The sequence below is a fragment of the Thamnophis sirtalis genome, unplaced genomic scaffold (genome assembly GCF_051295495.1).
Source record: "Thamnophis sirtalis isolate CommonGarterSnake01/CBP01778 unplaced genomic scaffold, rThaSir2_p1.2 scaffold_3, whole genome shotgun sequence".
Taxonomy (NCBI): Eukaryota; Metazoa; Chordata; class Lepidosauria; order Squamata; family Natricidae; genus Thamnophis; species Thamnophis sirtalis.
In genome coordinates, this window is record NW_028261383.1 from 16,679,847 (window position 1) to 16,696,740 (window position 16,894).

Below are 16,894 nucleotides of genomic sequence, written 5' to 3' on the forward strand. Positions count from 1 at the left end.
CTCCTGAGGTGTCCCGACTTGAATCTTCCCAAGGGATCCTCCTGCAAAATAGCTCCTGAGGGGGATTTGATGGATTCTTCTTTCCCTCAGGGTCTCTGATGTCCACATTGCAGCACTTCAAATTGGAGGAAGAAAAAAAGAAGAATTAATATGCATCACACAAAATAAAGTGAATTCTTATATTCAGAATTCAATCTCAAAGACCCCAGAATCCATCAGTGAGGTTGAGTGAGAAAACAATGGAACAATGTCCTGCAGGAACATCACCTATTATGAATGCCAGAGAAGTTTGGGAAGGAGGGGTGAAGAATTCAAACACATTTTCTACTCTCTTTTGAGCTCCCTAAGAGTAAAGTGTCTCACCCGATACTCAACCTGCTCTTTCTTCTCCTCCACCTGACTCAGGAGGAAGCCTTCCACCAGGGCCACTGCCTGGGAACTGGTCTCTGCTCCACACTCCCGCACCCAGCTCTCCATCTCTGGGGGAAGGATAGCCAGGAGCTGCTCCAGAACCACCAGGTCCAGCATCTGGGCTTTGGTGTGCTTTTCTGGTCTCAGCCATCGCCTGCAAAAGTTGTGGAGCTTGCTGCAAAGTCCTCGGGGACCTTCAGCCTCCCGGTATTGGAGGCTCCTGAAGTTCCAGGCTTGAGTGTTTGACCGCATGGTGGTTTCCTCCATCATGCATGCAATCCGGGACTGAACCCGGAGGAGGGCTGGGCACGTGTCTCTCTTTCTCCACGGCCTCTCTTCGCATGGGAAGAGTCCCCACACAACATCAGGTCTCGATGCCTCCCATGCAAATCTCTCCTGCAGCCTTTTCAGCGCCTGCGGAACTCCAAGGGTTAAGGAGAGCGAGTGTTACGTTCTAGAGAGGGAAGGCTCAGGGATGTCCCTCCTTTTGCAGCCTCCTCTGGAAAGCCAGCCGAAACCTTCGCCCTCTAGTGGCCCAAAGGGGAAGCGCCTGTTCCTTTCTCACGCCTGAGGGTCCCTCCTGGTGCAATCCGAATCATCTGAATAGAGCAGGAAGAGTAGAAAGGGAGATTTTTCAATGGGGAAAAGCAGGAAGGACGCTGTAATGTCTCCTTCTTTTCTTAAATGCTGAAACTCATCTGAATTTGCTTAAAGGACTCCCATTCCCATGGAGCTAGATTCTATTCTACAATTGGAATTCTAGAATAGAATAGGGCCGGGAGGGAGATCTTCCAGTCCAGCCTGCTGCTCAAGCATTTCAGATAAGTTGCTATCCCATCTCTTCTTAAAAACTTCCAGTGATGAAGGTTTCTTTTTCCACTGATTAATTGTCCTCGCAGGCAGGAAGGTTCTCCTTAATTCCAGGTTGCTCATCTCTTTGATTAGTTTCCATCCATTGTTTCTGGAAAGAGTGGGAAAGAGGAAGGGAAAAGGGGGGTGGGGGGGAGCGTTGAAAGGAGGTGATGAATGGAGGGGAGAAAAGGGGAAATATAAAGGGAGAGAAAGAGGGAAAGGAAGAGGAACGGAAGGGAAAAGGTGGTTTGGGTGCAAGAGTGAGGCTGCAGGTAAAAGCAGATGGAGCTGCTCCTAACAGTCAAGAGAAGCTACCAGATGGTCTCTCTGGGGCCTCTCCCAATGGGGAAACTGTCAGAGGGTTGGAAACAATGCATTGCCCCTTGATGAGGTGGGCAGGGGGCTTTTGCTGCTCCAATTCTCTCCCACCTGCAAAAACACTTATCTTCACAATGACCTCAAAATAGAAAGTGTGATCGGCTGTGCTGCTGCCTTGTGTTGGAAGGGAAGGCAGAGGGCATCTGGTCAAAGCCAAAACAGTAAATAGAGAATGTAAATATAACGGCGATATAAATAATTAATACTATGTTAGTACTACTCTTGTTATATCATTGGAGAAGTTGAAATCAATAGGAAGGCAATGCAGAATGGAGAACTATAAAGGCTAAACATGAAAGCCAATACAGAAGGCTGTATAATTACCTTACATTGTTATGTATGTTTTGTTTTTTGTTTTTTTATTGTTCTGTTTTTCTTTCTGCTTTTAAAGATTAAAATGTTTAATAAAAACTATTTTTATAAGATAGCATTAGATCATCAGTAAACAGAGAAAAAGAAAAAGAAAAGCAAATAAAAATAGCTGAAGACTCCACTGGGATGTAAAGACTCGTCCACCATGGACACAAATATAGATTTGCTACATTGGCGATTTAAATAGAGGGAAAAGTGGTTAAAATCAATCTCTATCTATTTCTTTATTTTCCAATTTGACTCAGAAACTTTGACGAGCAATATTTGAAAAACAATATTTGAAATCAGCAATAGCAATAGCAGCTAGACTTATATACCGCTTCATAGGGCTTTCAGCCTCTCTAAGCGGTTTTACAGAGTCAGCATATTGCCCCCAACAACAATCCGGGTCCTCATTTCACCCACCTCGGAAGGATCGAAGGCTGAGTCAACCCTGAGCCGGTGAGATTTGAACAGCCGAACTGCAGAACTGCAGTCATCTGAAGTAGCCTGCAGTGCTGCATTTAACCACTGTGCCACCTCGGCTCTTGGCAATGTCCAATGAGCGGTGTAAAGCTGGCCACGCCCACCCAGGTTGCCACACCCAATCCTAACCTTACCCCCTCCAAATGGAAGCTGCAATAAACAAACTTAAGAAAAAGTTTTTCATTCTTCACGTACAAGTAGCATTGCTCATCTTCAAATGATAGTACCTTCAACATAAATAAAACATCATGTGCTAATTGTTCAAAGTTCATTGTTCAGTCTAACACTTGTGAGGATCTGAGCACATTTCTTTTAACCTTCCCTACATAATTACACATACAGGAAATACAAGAGATAACCAATAAAGTGTATAGGCATTCTCACCCAAATATGTTTATGAGGCAGCCCAACTGGTCACTACCAGACTGCTGCCCCTGTGCACTCGGCCCCCTCCCTCAAACCTCATCCTCCAATGAGCCTGCTCCCCACCCCTCTAAAATATTGGTAAGTTATTTGTCCTCACTGTAAGGAAGATTCTTGTTAATTCCAGGTTGTTACTCTCCTTGATTAGTTCACATCGATTTTTTTTTCTTATCCTGCCCTCTGCTACTTTGGAACATAAACTGACCCCCCTCCTCTTTGTGGCATCCTCTGAAATGCTGATATACTGTTATCATGTCATTCCTAATCCTTCTTCTCTGTAGACTAGCCAAATCCAAATCCTGCAACTGTTCTTCATATGTTTCAATCTGCAAGCTTTTAATTATCTTAGCTTTTCTTCTTTGGCCTTTCTCCAAAGGCTCAACTTCTTTTTTGTAATGTGATGACCAAAACTGGATGCAGCATTTCAGGTGTAGCCTTACTGATGCTTTATAAAGGGGTACTAGTATACTTGACGTGATTTTGATTCTATGCCTCCATTTCCAATAAGGATTGTATTAGGCTTTTTTGGCTGCCGCGGCACATAGGTGACTTATGCTTAAGTAATCATTTGGACTCCAAGGTCTCTCTCATTGTTACTGTTTTTGAGCCAGGTTTCATGTAATCTGTTTTTTCTGCCCATGTGTAAAATCTTACTTTTTTCCACATTAAATTTCATTTTGTTGGATTCAATCTTGTTTCATTTGGATCAGAAAGGCACAATGTGTCCACACCCACCGTATTTTTCAGACTATAAGACGCACTTTCCCCTGCCCCCCAAAAAGTTGGTGAAAATGTCTTTGGGTCTTAAAGAGTGAATGTTGCCGAAATCCCGCTTACCAAATGTAGGGTTATTACAATGCTCTCATCTGGATGGTTCTTGGAACTGCGGTTACATGTGATAGCAAACTTCAGCAATTCTTTGCTTGCAGTGTTCCCAGGCATGTGCAAGGAGACAGGATGAAACAATGTATAACCTGTAACATTTGCTGCTTTGAATGTATAACATTTGATTCTTTCATTGTGTGTGAAAACATGTACATTCTCATGAATACCAATGATGTAATTACTAACCAATTACTAACCAATTACTGTACTTTGGAGATTTGTTAACCAATAATGGAATAACACATAAAGTAGGTGAGAACTGAGAAATTATAAAAATCCTGTCTGATGCTCAATAAAGTTGCTGTTGATTCTGCTGTTGATTCTGATGCTGATCAATAAACTGCCATTGATTATGCTATCCTTGGATTGATTTACTTTCACTCATCTTCAGCCTTTGGGAACAAATACTACAACCCACCAGCCACCACCCTTCGGCTTCTGCCTCCCAGCAATTTACCTCCTTGCAGCAAATAGCAAATAGCCTGGTCAGCTTCAGCACAGCCTGATTTAACAGGTGCAGCTGATTGGAGGTTGGATCTACCTTCCAGATTACCTCCAATCAGCTGTTCCAGGCTGCGGGGATAGCCTCCACCCATCAATGCTACCAATGCCGCCTTCACCCACCCCATTTTAGTCTCCGCATGTCGCATTTTTGGTGTTCGCATACCCCATTTCTGGCCTCTGCATGCTACATTTCCCGCCTGTTGCAGGCAGCAGGGATTGCTACCACCTGGAATACGCCAAAAATTGAGCCTGCGGAGGCAGTGATAGGTGGTAGTGCCTGCGAAACCCGCAGCCTGGAACAGCTTATTAGAGATATTCTGGGAGGCAGATCCAACCACCAATCAGCTGCTCCTGTTAAATCAGGCTGTGCTGAAGCTGACCGGACTGTATGGTGTTTGCTGCAAGGTGATAGATTGTTGGAAGTGAGAGGCACATTTTTTCCTTTGTCTTCCTCCCCAAAAGTTGGGGGCATCTTATACTTTGGAGCGTCTTACAGTCCCAAAAATATAGTAAAAATATAAAATCATGGTGGGGCAGTGGTTAGAATTCAGTACTACAAGCTAATTGGCCACAACTAGGAGCTGGATCCTGAATAGCTCATGGTTGATTCAGCCTTCCAGCCTTCTGAGGTCAGTAAATTGGGGACAATATGCTAACTTTCTAAACTGCTCAGAGAGTGTTATGAAGCATTGTGGAGTGGTAGATAACCCTAAGAGAAATTGGTTTTTTAAAAAAGTTTTATTGTTTTAATTAAACAAAAACACAAAAGAATCATGTTTCACTACATCTTGTAGAAAGCATGTCGATTAGTTACAAATACCTTTCATGCGTTTCTTCCACAATCATTACATATACTTCATTCAAATTGAATTGTACATTTTAAATCAAAGAATTTTTTAAATGTATTTTACTATCACTGTACCACAATTCTCATTTAATTACAATTATTTAAATGTGCTTTTATCTAAAATCATTTGTATTTAAAGACACAACCACCTACTGGCATTCATTCGCAATTTCAATAAACCTCCAATAACATTATATCTTTATAACATATTCTGAAACAAAATCAGTTAGTACGATATTTAAGCATTCCCCCACTTTCCCCCCAACTCACAATTTAAAGCTTATATTCAATTTGCTTTTACTAGTACAACACACACATATATCATTAAACATTATCCATTAACATTTCCTTGTTATTATTTACTATTTATATCACCTGTCCTTTCATCAGGCCCAAAAGAAATTCTACCTTTATAGCAAGCTCTAAACAAGAATTTATTAATAAAATGTATAGGTTTTTTTCCCCAAGTCCCAAATTACAATTTATATCCAAGTTATTTTTACTAATTAAGGTTATCATTTCATTATTATTATCGTAGTTAATTATATGTTAACAAAATGAACATTTAATAAGAATCTAAAACAATCTAGAAAATGCTAACATTCCTACTTATTAATCACCAAAAATATCCATTAACATTTCCTTGTTATTATTGTGATTAACGAAAAAATTATTTACTATTTATATCACATCTCCTCTCTTCAGACCCAAATTAATTATACCTTTATAACAAGATATAAACAAAAATTTATTAATAAAATGTATAGGTCTTTTCACCAGGTCCCAATTTAAAATTTATAGCCAGGTTACTTATACTAATTAAGGTTATCATTTCATTATTGTTGTTGTAGTTAATTATATGTTAACAAATAAACATTCAATGATAATCTAAAATAGTCTACAAAATACCGAAATCCCCATTTATTATTCACCAAAAATTAGCTAACTTTTTATCGTGAACTTTGATTATCAACCTGTATCTTTCAAGTACAAAACAGTTTTATCTCACTTGCCAGTTGTTATATCAATTCTCTTTTCAGCTCCTTTATAGTTTTTATAAACTTCTCTCCGCACTTTACTGCTTAAAAGATCTCTCAAATAGTCTCGTTGCCCTTGAATTATTAACATTAGCTTGTCTTTGGTTGTCAAACTTATTTCTGAATAGGTTTCTTTTCTTAACTCAAGCATTATCACCCTTTCCCCCCCTCCTGTATCTTGAAATCTGGGATAAAGCTCCAAGTTGTCAAGTTCACTTTTCCATCTTCCCTTCTTTCCGCTTTCACCCATATTTGCTCCATTAATAAGCTCATCTATTGTCTTGTCTTTATCTTCTATATTTTCATTCACTTCTTTAATTTTTGGGGCTGATGATGGGGTTCATCATCTTTTGCTGTGATAAACAATAGTTTCTTTGGGCAACCTTTCTCAGAGTAAAAAAAAAAACCTCACCCGATAGACTCACTTTCACTTCCTTCCTTCAGGAGCCGTCTCCAACTTCATCAGCCTGGGGGCTGCCCGTTTGTCGCCAGATTGAAGGGCTTCCCTTGGGTCAATCAGGGACTTTGCGGTGTCCCTGAGACCAGCAAGACTTTGCCTTCCTGATCACCATCTATCCGGGAAGGTTTAGGTCGTGCTGGACCGTTCAGTGGCAAAAGTGTCAATGGCGGTCTCAGACAATCGAGATGACACGTTGTGTTGTCGCGACATTGGCTCCTCCTACCCTAAGTGGAATTGTTATTGCTATATAGTTTCTCCCGAACATGGATCTTTTTGTGAGAAGTAAGATAACCTTTCAGAGTGAAGCTCTTTCCACATTGCATGCATTTATATGGCTTCTCTCCTGTGTGGATAATCTTATGGGAAATAAGACTATGATTTCGAGAAAAGGTCTTTCCACACTCCATGCATTTAAACAGTTTCTCCCTTGTGTGCATCTTTTTGTGGGTAGTAAGTCTACTGCTAAGAGCAAAGGTCTTTCCACACGTCATGCATTTATATGGCTTTTCTCCTGTGTGGATCATCTTATGGTGAAGAAGATGACTATTTCGAGCAAAGGTTTTTCCACATTCCATGCATTTATATGGCTTTTCCCCTGTGTGGATCATCTTATGGCGAAGAAGACCTCCATTTTGAGCAAATGTCATTCCACACTCCATGCATTTATATGGCTTTTCCCCGGTGTGGATCATCTTATGGCGAAGAAGATTACTATTTCGAACAAAGGTCTTTCCACACTCTGTGCATTTAAACAGTTTCTCCCCTGTGTGTATCTTTTTGTGGGTAGCAAGTCTATTGCTCAGAGCAAAGGTCTTTCCACACTCCATGCATTTAAATGGCTTTTCCCCTGTGTGGATGACCTTATGGCAAAGAAGATGACTATTTTGAGCAAAGGTCTTTCCACACTCCATGCATTTATATGGCTTTTCCCCTGTGTGGATCAGCTTATGGCGAAGAAGGTCACATTTTCGAACAAAAGTCTTTCCACACTCCATGCATTTATATGGCTTTTCCCCTGTGTGGATCATCTTATGGCGAAGAAGACCTCCATTTTGAGAAAACGTCTTTCCACACACCATGCATTCTTTTGTGTGAATCACTTTTTGAGATGGACAGAAGTTATTTCCAAGAGAAAGAATGAATGTCCCATTGCAATTTTCTCTGTTGTATGTTCTTATAGTATCTTCTCTTTTGTTTTGGGTTAAATAGTGTCCGTTTACATGTAATTTAGCTTTAATTAGCTTCACACTTTTCCCAATATATTTTTTCCTTATTTTCTCTTGTTGGGCAAGAAAGTCATGCATCAGAGCATCAGTGGAAGATGAGCTTTCCTGATTCCAATTATTTGGCCAGTTTCTTTCATGGCTTTCTAATTCCATTTGAATTTCAAAGTTCTCTGTTCCATCTTGAGCATTGATCACTTGGAACAGTTCACAGGAATCTTGATTCTCCTGCCCGTTATTACCTTCAAAGCAAAAGAGAAAGGAAAATGATAAGGTTAAAGAAAAAGATCAAACTGTAGAAAGTCTATGAATTGTCTTCTGAATTTTTCTGAAACTCCATTATGTTATATTTTGCATGACTACAGTGCTGTGATATGGATATGATTTTTATATTCATGAGTCATGAAAGCTTTGAAAATATTTAGAAAATATCTCTTTTCTTGCAATTATCTCTATATATGCAAATCTCACTCAAAGTCAGTTTTGCGTTATGAAAAATCAGGGGAAACATCTAAAGAGGAATTAGGAGAAAACCTAAGATTTATTGGGGTGGGTTAAGGATATTTCACTGCCTAAAGTCTCATCGGCTTTCAAGGGCTCTTCTCAGTCCGCAGAGAACAGGCCCCTAAACTACTTTAGTGCGAGATCACGTGAGATCAATAGTGCAATATCTCATGCTAGTACTTTAGGACTGTGTTCTCTATGAACTGAGGACTGAATGAGATCTGGGCAAAAGTGTTTGAAACCAAAGAGATCTTTCCTCTGTTTGCAAAACCTATTGCCCTGGATCTCGTGCAGGTTTCAGTTAGCAGAGGCCTAAAGTATATAGTGCGAGATCATACAGTATCAGTAGTGCAAGATTTCACGCTACTGATCTTGCATGATCTCTCATTACTTTAGGCCTGTTTTTTTATTTATTTTTAGTTTTAGTTTAAAACAAACACAACATCCTTCTTTACATGCTGTAGAAATTATATCAGTTGGTTATAAAAAGACTTTCATGCATCTCTTCCACAGTCAACAAACATAATTCATATTAACTCAAGTATTTAAACTCAAATATTTATACATGTTACCATCATATCTCCATTTCCATTTGACTATAATTGTTTAAACATCCTTCATCATAAAATATAGCAAGATTTAATACATAACCACATACTGGCCTTTCATTTATTACTTCTAAAATCCTCCATTAACACTAAATCCTTATGTCCTATTCTAGCTAAACATCCATAATATTTAATAACAAAATTTTCTAATCCTCCTTTCCAAATCCCTGTTTAGAATTTACATCCAGTTTCCTTATGTTATACCCATATCAATATATACGTTGTTATTCTTGTCCCTCCTTTATTTAACTATATCCTGTATCATAACATTTCCCCCCTAATAATCAAAACTTTAACTGTATTTAACTTGGTTCTTTTTATTATTAACCTTTATATATAATCCAAAGGGATTTCTAATCTTCCTTACATGGGTACCATTCAATATTCATATCCAATTATACTCATCATAACACTACACATTGTATACATTAGTAACATATCAATTATTTATTTAAACTATATCTATTGTCAATAAATTTCACTAAGTTTAACTAGTTTTAAATTATATTCTTCCATCTATCAACCTGTATCTTTCCAATAACAAAACAGTCTCATATCTTCTGCCATTTGTGGTGCCAGTCCTCTAATCATCTCCTTATCAACTTTGTTTGGACTCCTGTTAGCAACTCCTTGCTTATAAGATCTCTCATGTAATCTTGATGCCCTTCTTCTGTTTCCTTAGTCAGCTTATCTTTGATTGTCAGTAGTGTTATCAATGCTATTGCTAATAAATTTTCTCTGTTTAAATCCATAGATTCTTTGGTTTTTCTTCTTCTTCTGCATCTTGCCATCTGGGATAGATTTCCCCTCCATTTAATACCTCTTTCAGTATTCCACTCTTTCCATTTTCAGAGGCAAACCAATCACCATAAATATCAGCATATTTAATTTCTTTATATTCATTTTCCACTTCGATTTTTTGGGTTTTAACCACCACGTTTTCCATTTGATAAAAATCCTCAATTTCTTCATCATATTTTTCCGTTAGGTGCTCTAAGTCTTCCAGCTTCTTCTCTATCCTCTCATATGTATTTGATAATTTCTGTATTTCTGAAAATATCTTTTGCAAGCTTAAGGTTTGTTTCTGCTGTTGAAATTGTGCCATTATCTCCAGCTAACAAACACAGCTGCTCTAGCTTGGAATGTTAATAAAATTAAGCATAGATTCACAAAAACATTTTGTTTTCACTTTTCTCTGGTTAAAGATATACTTCAAAGGGACATCTGTATGCTTCTCTTCTTATCACTCTCTATAACCAAGCAGTGAGACCATGTAGTGCCAAGCCAAAACAATCAGTGAAGAAAAAAAAGTTTTCCATTTCCAATACACAAACCTTCCAGCCTCTGAGTAGCAGTGTTATTGTTGCAAATTTCCTTATTTCTTTTTGTATCTTTTTTGTATTTCAAATTAGAAAAAAGAGTCCAATTTTTAAATGGGTTAGGAGAACACCCACAGTAATGAAAGAGGAAAATTTTAGTCCATAGATTACAGAGAATAATAAAAGAAAAAAAATAGAAGAACAAAACTTAATCCATTTGTTTAAAAAGGCTTGCATAAATTCCGTCCATGAAGATAGCATTTAAAAAGGAAGATAACCACTGTCCAAAAACATTCCAAATTTAATTCCACCACTTGATTCTTCTGTTCTCCAATTTAAATTAATTTTAAGTTTTTTATAGGCAGTCTCTTTTTAAAACAGTAAAAGTTCCTCACCAGCTGGAAACACTTTCTCTTTCCGTATCCTTCCTTTTTGGAGCCGCCCCGACTTCATCAACCTTGGCTGGATTTTTTGTCGCTGGCTTGAAGAACTTCTCTTGCATTGATCAGGGACTTTGTGATGCCCCTGAGGTCAGCAAGACGTATTCTTCCTGTTCACCATCTCTTCGGGACAGTTTAGGTCCGATTGGACCAAACAGCAACAAAAGTATCGGCTGCGGTCTCGGAGCATCGAGACAGGACATCCGTAGCATTGCAGCGTTGGCTCCTCCTCCACTTTAGGCCTGTTTTCTGCAAATGCACCAAAGTAGGCAAAGAAACTGATTGCTCGCTACATTGACACAAGTTTAGTCTCAGCAGGATAGGGTGTTTATAGGCCAACTGCGATTAGACAACATGAATTTGTCTTCAGTGCATAAGCTCTCACTCTCAAATAAGAAGGGGATCGTGGTCCAAAATGAAGAACTTTCTTAAGAAAGGCGAAATGGGGACCCAGGTATCACACATCAGTCGCACAAGAAGATCAAGGTATGTAAAAAGAGAAGTCATCTTCTGGTTGGCGATTCAATCGTAAGGGATGTAAATTTAGGAGAGGATATGGAGGTTTTAAAAGAGGTGAGGTGTCTGCCAGGTGCTACTGCCAGCAGAGACACGAAGTGTATTCTTAAGATAGTCAAGAATGCAAGTAAGGACTGTGACGTTGATGCTATTATACATCTTGGCACAAATGATATGTCTCAAAAAGATGTACTTTCTGTGAAGAATGATTTCCAGAGCTTGGGGTATGAACTTAGTAGTGTAAGTTGTAGGTTTATCTTTTCAGAGGTTTTACCAGTATATAAGGAACAAAAAGTGAAGGGCCAGCATGTAGTAGAGTTTAATGTGTGGTTAAAGGAGTGGTGTAAAAGGGAAGGCTTTGGTTTTATTAGTCATGATGCCTGCAGCTGGTCTAATGAAAAACTGTACAAAAGAGATGGTTTGTACCCATCCAAGAAAGGGACTGAGTTACTTGGCATTAAATTCACAGATTTTCTGGATAAAAGTTTAAACTGAACAGCGGGGACAGAGAATTAATTGATACAGAACATTTCTGTCCCTAGCAATCTAAAACTTATAGGGTTATCAGTGCATGTAACATAGATGTTTGTGCGGATAAGATTATCACTCCTGCTGTCAAGCAAAACCAAGCATTTAATAGGGAGTGCCATACTATGTGCACGAATCATACAAGTGGCAAGAAAGTAGAGGCAGTCAGGCATAACACAGGTTATGTAGACAGTAAACACAGGGTCAATCAAAATGGATTCAAATGTCTATACACCAATGCACAGAGTATGAGGAATAAACAGGGTGAATTAGAAATTCAAGTAAATAAGGGCAGATACGACATTGTTGCCATTACAGAAACTTGGGATGAAACCCACAAATGGAACATACAACTAGAAGGATTTAAATTATTTAAAAGAAATAGACCAAATAAAAGAGGAGGTGGAGTTGCACTATATATAAGAAATAACTACATCTCTACAGAAATAGAGCACAACAATGATGAGAACTATCTTGAATGCGTTTGGGTCAATATTAAAGGTTGCGGGAAAATGACATTGCCATAGGTCTATACTACAGGCCACCCAACAAAGCAGAGGAAGTAGACGAACTTTTTGCTAGTCAGCTAACTAAGGTATGTAGGAAACACCAGGGAACTGCCAGAGGACTGGAAAAGAGCTGATGTGGTTCCCATCTTCAAAAAAGAAAAGAAAAAAAGATCCAGGAAGCTATAGACTTATCAGCCTGACCTCGATACAAGGAAAGATTCTGGAAAAGATAATCAAGCAACGAATTAGCGAACACCTAGAAGAAAACAAAGAAATAGCCAAAAGCCAACTTGAGTTTGTCAAAAACATATCATGCCAGACTAATCTTATTGCATTCTTTGACAAAGTGACAAAATTAGTGGACCAGAGGAATGGCGTCAATATACTTTACTTGGACTTCAGTAAGGCATTTGATAAGGTAGACCATAACCTACTACTAGATAAAGCAGAAGAATGTAGGTTAGACAGCACCACCACCAGATGGATTCGTAACTGCCTGACCAACCACACTCAACGTGTAGTCCTCAATGGAACTGCATCTACATGGAGGGAAGCATTCAGTGGAATACCCCAAGGCTCTGTTTTAGGCCCAGTACTCTTCAACATCTTCATCAATGATTTGGATGAGGGAATAAATGGGAAACTCATCAAATTTGCAGATGACACCAAGCTGGCAGGAATAGCCAACACTCCAGAAGATAGGCTAAAGATACAGAAGGATCTTGACAAACTTGAAAATTGGGCATTATCTAATAAAATGAAATTCAATGATGAAAAGAGTAAGGTTCTACATTTAGGCAACAAAAATGAAATGTACAAGTATAGTATAGGTGGTACTTTGCTCAATAGTAGTAACTGTGAGAGGGATCTTGGAGTCCTAGTGGACAACCATTTAAATATGAGCCAGCAATGTGCAGCAGCTGCCAAAAAAGCCAACACAGTTCTAGGCTACATAAACTGAGGGATAGAATCAAGATCACATGAAGAGCGAAAATGAAGGCTAAAATCAGCTGGCCAGCATGCGCATGGACCTGGAGCTGTAAAGGGAATGCCTCACGTGCCCTAAGAAATAGCTCCGCATGCCACCTCTGGCACGCATGCAATAGGTTCGCCATAACGGCCCTATAGCATCATATTGAGGGTAAAAGTTAAAATAATGTATATCTAGGATTGTGAGGGGTCTATAGATATTTTCATAGCCCTCTTTCTTGGCTCATTTAGTATACAGGTCCTCAAACGGCAGGCAGGATGGTAAAAATTGTTTTTTTCTGCAGTTCTAATTGTCTGTTGAAGTCTGTGTCTGTCTTGTTGGGTTGCAGAGCCGACCAGACAGTTATAGAGGTGCAGACGACAGACTCAATAATTCCTCTGTAGAACTGTATCAGCAGCTCCTTGGGTAGTTTGAGCTTTCTGTGTTGGCACGGAAAGAACGTTCTTTGTTGTGCTTTTTTGATGTTAGATGTCTGTTGTGGCCCAGCAGGATCTGGTTGAGCTATTGATGGACTTGGATAGCGAGGAACCATATGAGTCTGCCAGGGAAGATGTGGAGGACCCTGGGCAGGGTTCAGACTCAAAGCAGGGACCAGAGAGGCTGGTTGGCCACCAAGAGGAGCCTGAGGCATGGAGCAATGGGGAGAACTCAAGGCAGTTTGTTCCTGATGCCAAAGAAGGGTGGAGAAACGGAAGCAGCAGCTGCAGAGGCAGACTCAGAGATGATAATTAAGCCCAGGTGGTTGTGGCTTGGCCCCTCCCAAGAGAGTATATAAGTAAAGAAGTGGGAGGAGTCATTTGCAAGACACAACCGTTTGAAACATTATTGGAATACTCTGTCTGTCGTGTATCTGTTTCTGTTGGATTTTCAACTAGTCTTGCATGCGAGTCGTGTCTGGGCCTTCAGCCAAGGAGTTGATAAAGCCGCGATTAAAGAGTGGTAAACAGCCAAGCCTGTGTCTGGGTGATTTTCAGGTCGGAGGGGGGTCAGAACAGGTGTCCATTTGAAGTCTTGAGATATTATAGAACCTAGAAAGTTGAAAGTTCTATCTATCATAGGGGTATCTTATGTTGATACTGTGTGGTCTAGTATTGTAGGAAGTGGTAGTATAGGAGGCTTTACTAATAAGATACCTTATTGTACAGGTGTCTGATGTGGTTTTGCCGACCTCCACTTGCTACTTCTTCTCTCTTAGAAAACTTATAATCCACTTATGAGTGTGGTCAAGCACAGCTAGCTGATTTAGTTTAATTAGAAGAATATCTGGAATGATGGTATTGAATGACAAGCTGAAGTCTACAAAAAGGACCCTTGCATAGGTCTTTGGAGATTCAAAATGTTGTAGGATGTAGTGAGAGCCATATTAACAGCATCACTTGCTGATCTATTTGCTCGGTAGGCAACTTACAAGGGGTCTAACAGCAGATCCGTGCTGTTTCTCAGGTGAACCGGCACCAGCCTTTCAAAGGTTTTCATAACTACGGATATAAGAGCAACCAGTCTGTAGTGATTCAGTTACTTGATGGAAGATTTCTTCGCACAGGGATGATAGTAGAGAATTTGAACATCTCTAATGATGTTCAAGCAGGCGTTATCTAGTCTGGACCTGGTGCTTTTCCTTGCTTTTTCCTGTGAAATAGACCTTTCATATCATTTTATGTAATCTTCAGACGTACAGGGCCCAAAGGGATGGAGTCAGGCTTGTCGGAGGCTTGTCTATTGTTGGTGGGTCTGAGATGGGGATTGTGGAGATAAGTGACAGTAGTTTGCTCTCAAACCTACAGAAAAAACACATTTGGGTCATCTGCCAGTTGTCAATTTCCTTCAGCATGGAAAGGTTTGCTGTACCTCGTGATATTTTCAAGAGTTTTCCACATGTTTGCAGGTTCATTTGTTGAGAGCGGATTCCTTAGATTTTCAGGGTAGCTTTTTTTTTGCTGTTCCGATCTCCCTTATTAATACATTATGCTTAACTTGAGGAGTTGAGACACCCTCTTGAGGAGTTAATGACAACGACAAACAATCCTTTCACATGAGCTCCAGAGGACACATAAAAGCACACCTCATTCTTTTTAGCCTCCATAGATAAGTTCCAACAGAAATGGAAAAATACAGATAAGAAATGGCACAGAAAGCATCCAAGCAATTGAGCTCTTTCCTTCCTTGGAGTACGAGAAGGCCAGATCCTTCTCCCTCCCAGGAGACAATATCTGATTAGTTGTTTTAAAATAACAAACTAACTATAATCTGTCTCCTTGAACTCTCTGACTGGGGACTAGAAAACTCTTACCCAGTGAGACTACATTCCTATGGTTTTCAAACATGACTTCAGAATGGAGTACTTTTTGGTCACGATGCAGTTGAGACCATTCCTCCTCAGAGAAATACACAGCCACCTCCTCGAAGGACACAAGACTCTCCTGAACATGGAAAAAAGAACAGAACAGGAGGATTCGCAAAATCTGTTCATCTTCAACAAGGATTTACACAATGGGATTGAAGGGGAACTCATCAATTTAACAGGAATACCAAAACTCCAGGAGATATAACTCGAGATATGGAAGGATCAACAGCTTGAGCCCTAACTAATGAAATTCAGAAGCTAGAAATGTAAGGTTCTATATTTTGGAAAGAAAAAATAAATGCACAGGCATAGAACAGTTGATATCTAGCTAAGCAGTAGTAAATGCAACAGGGATTTTGGAGTCCTAGTGCACAATCATTTCTACTTCTTGTAAACCCATAGTTGGGGTGGGGTGGGTTACCTAGCAGAACAAGTTAACCAGTGGCTTTTAAAAAATATCTCCTAAACAGAATCAGAGGGTAGAAATGACAAACCATCATGTCCCAATAATATTCTACAGAGGAGGCTGTATTGAAAGCAACATGCACCTACTATTATGCTTTCTATGTCTCTCAAGAACACTAAAATTATCCAGTCCAAACAAGGAGGGGAAATAGGAGAGAGCACTCTGCACAACCACTATACTTACTGAAGGAAAGGGAGAATACAAAACTAACAATTTTTCTCTTTTTTATGATGAAAGAAATGTCCTTCTGGGTTCAGCTCCAAGTGGGGAAAAAGGCACTGGAGACATGGAGGCTGCTTGGAAAGATGGTTTATTGTTGGACAGGGCCACGTGGCTTGAGCCCTGAACAGAAAAGGTGATCACATGCTTCAATGTTGGTGAAAAAGAAGAGAAGGCTGAAGGAAGGGCTTGCTAGGCTTTTTATACCCTGTTTAGTCCCAACTCTCTGTTTCCTGTTCCTGTGTAAGAAATGTATTCTGATTAGTTGTCAGACTCCCATGGGGCCATGCAGGGGCTACTCTCTAGGCTGTTTTTTGAATCCAGGTATGGATGAGCTCTCAGATGCCATGCGGTCAGTTCCAATATCCCTTCCCCCTGCAGCTGCAGTGGAGAAGTCTTTATTATGTAAAAGTGGACTAGCTTGGCCCATTAACAGTGGGGATGGGCAGGAAGCTACAGGCAACTATTCTGTCTTTTAAAACATGTTTCTTTCTCCTCACATCCAGAGAAATATTCTGCCTTTTCAATATTTCCTAGGATATTTCATTTTTCTGGGAGAGGGCTGGATGATAACTTTCCACACTTACTTGATT

The 16,894-nt window shown here is 39.7% G+C and overlaps 1 pseudogene across 1 annotated transcript in view; it reads right to left on the reverse strand.

Moving 5' to 3' along the window:
- Positions 1–16,894, reverse strand: part of LOC148047297 (uncharacterized) — a 68,692-nt pseudogene that overhangs the window by 5,589 nt on the left and 46,209 nt on the right. Inside the window, exons 10-13 of the transcript XR_015695833.1 lie at positions 6,861–7,718; positions 4,340–4,516; positions 364–857; positions 1–115 (exon numbers count right to left, since the gene is read on the reverse strand). The product of XR_015695833.1 is annotated as an uncharacterized LOC148047297 (transcript). The remainder of the gene's footprint in view (positions 116–363; positions 858–4,339; positions 4,517–6,860; positions 7,719–16,894) is intronic.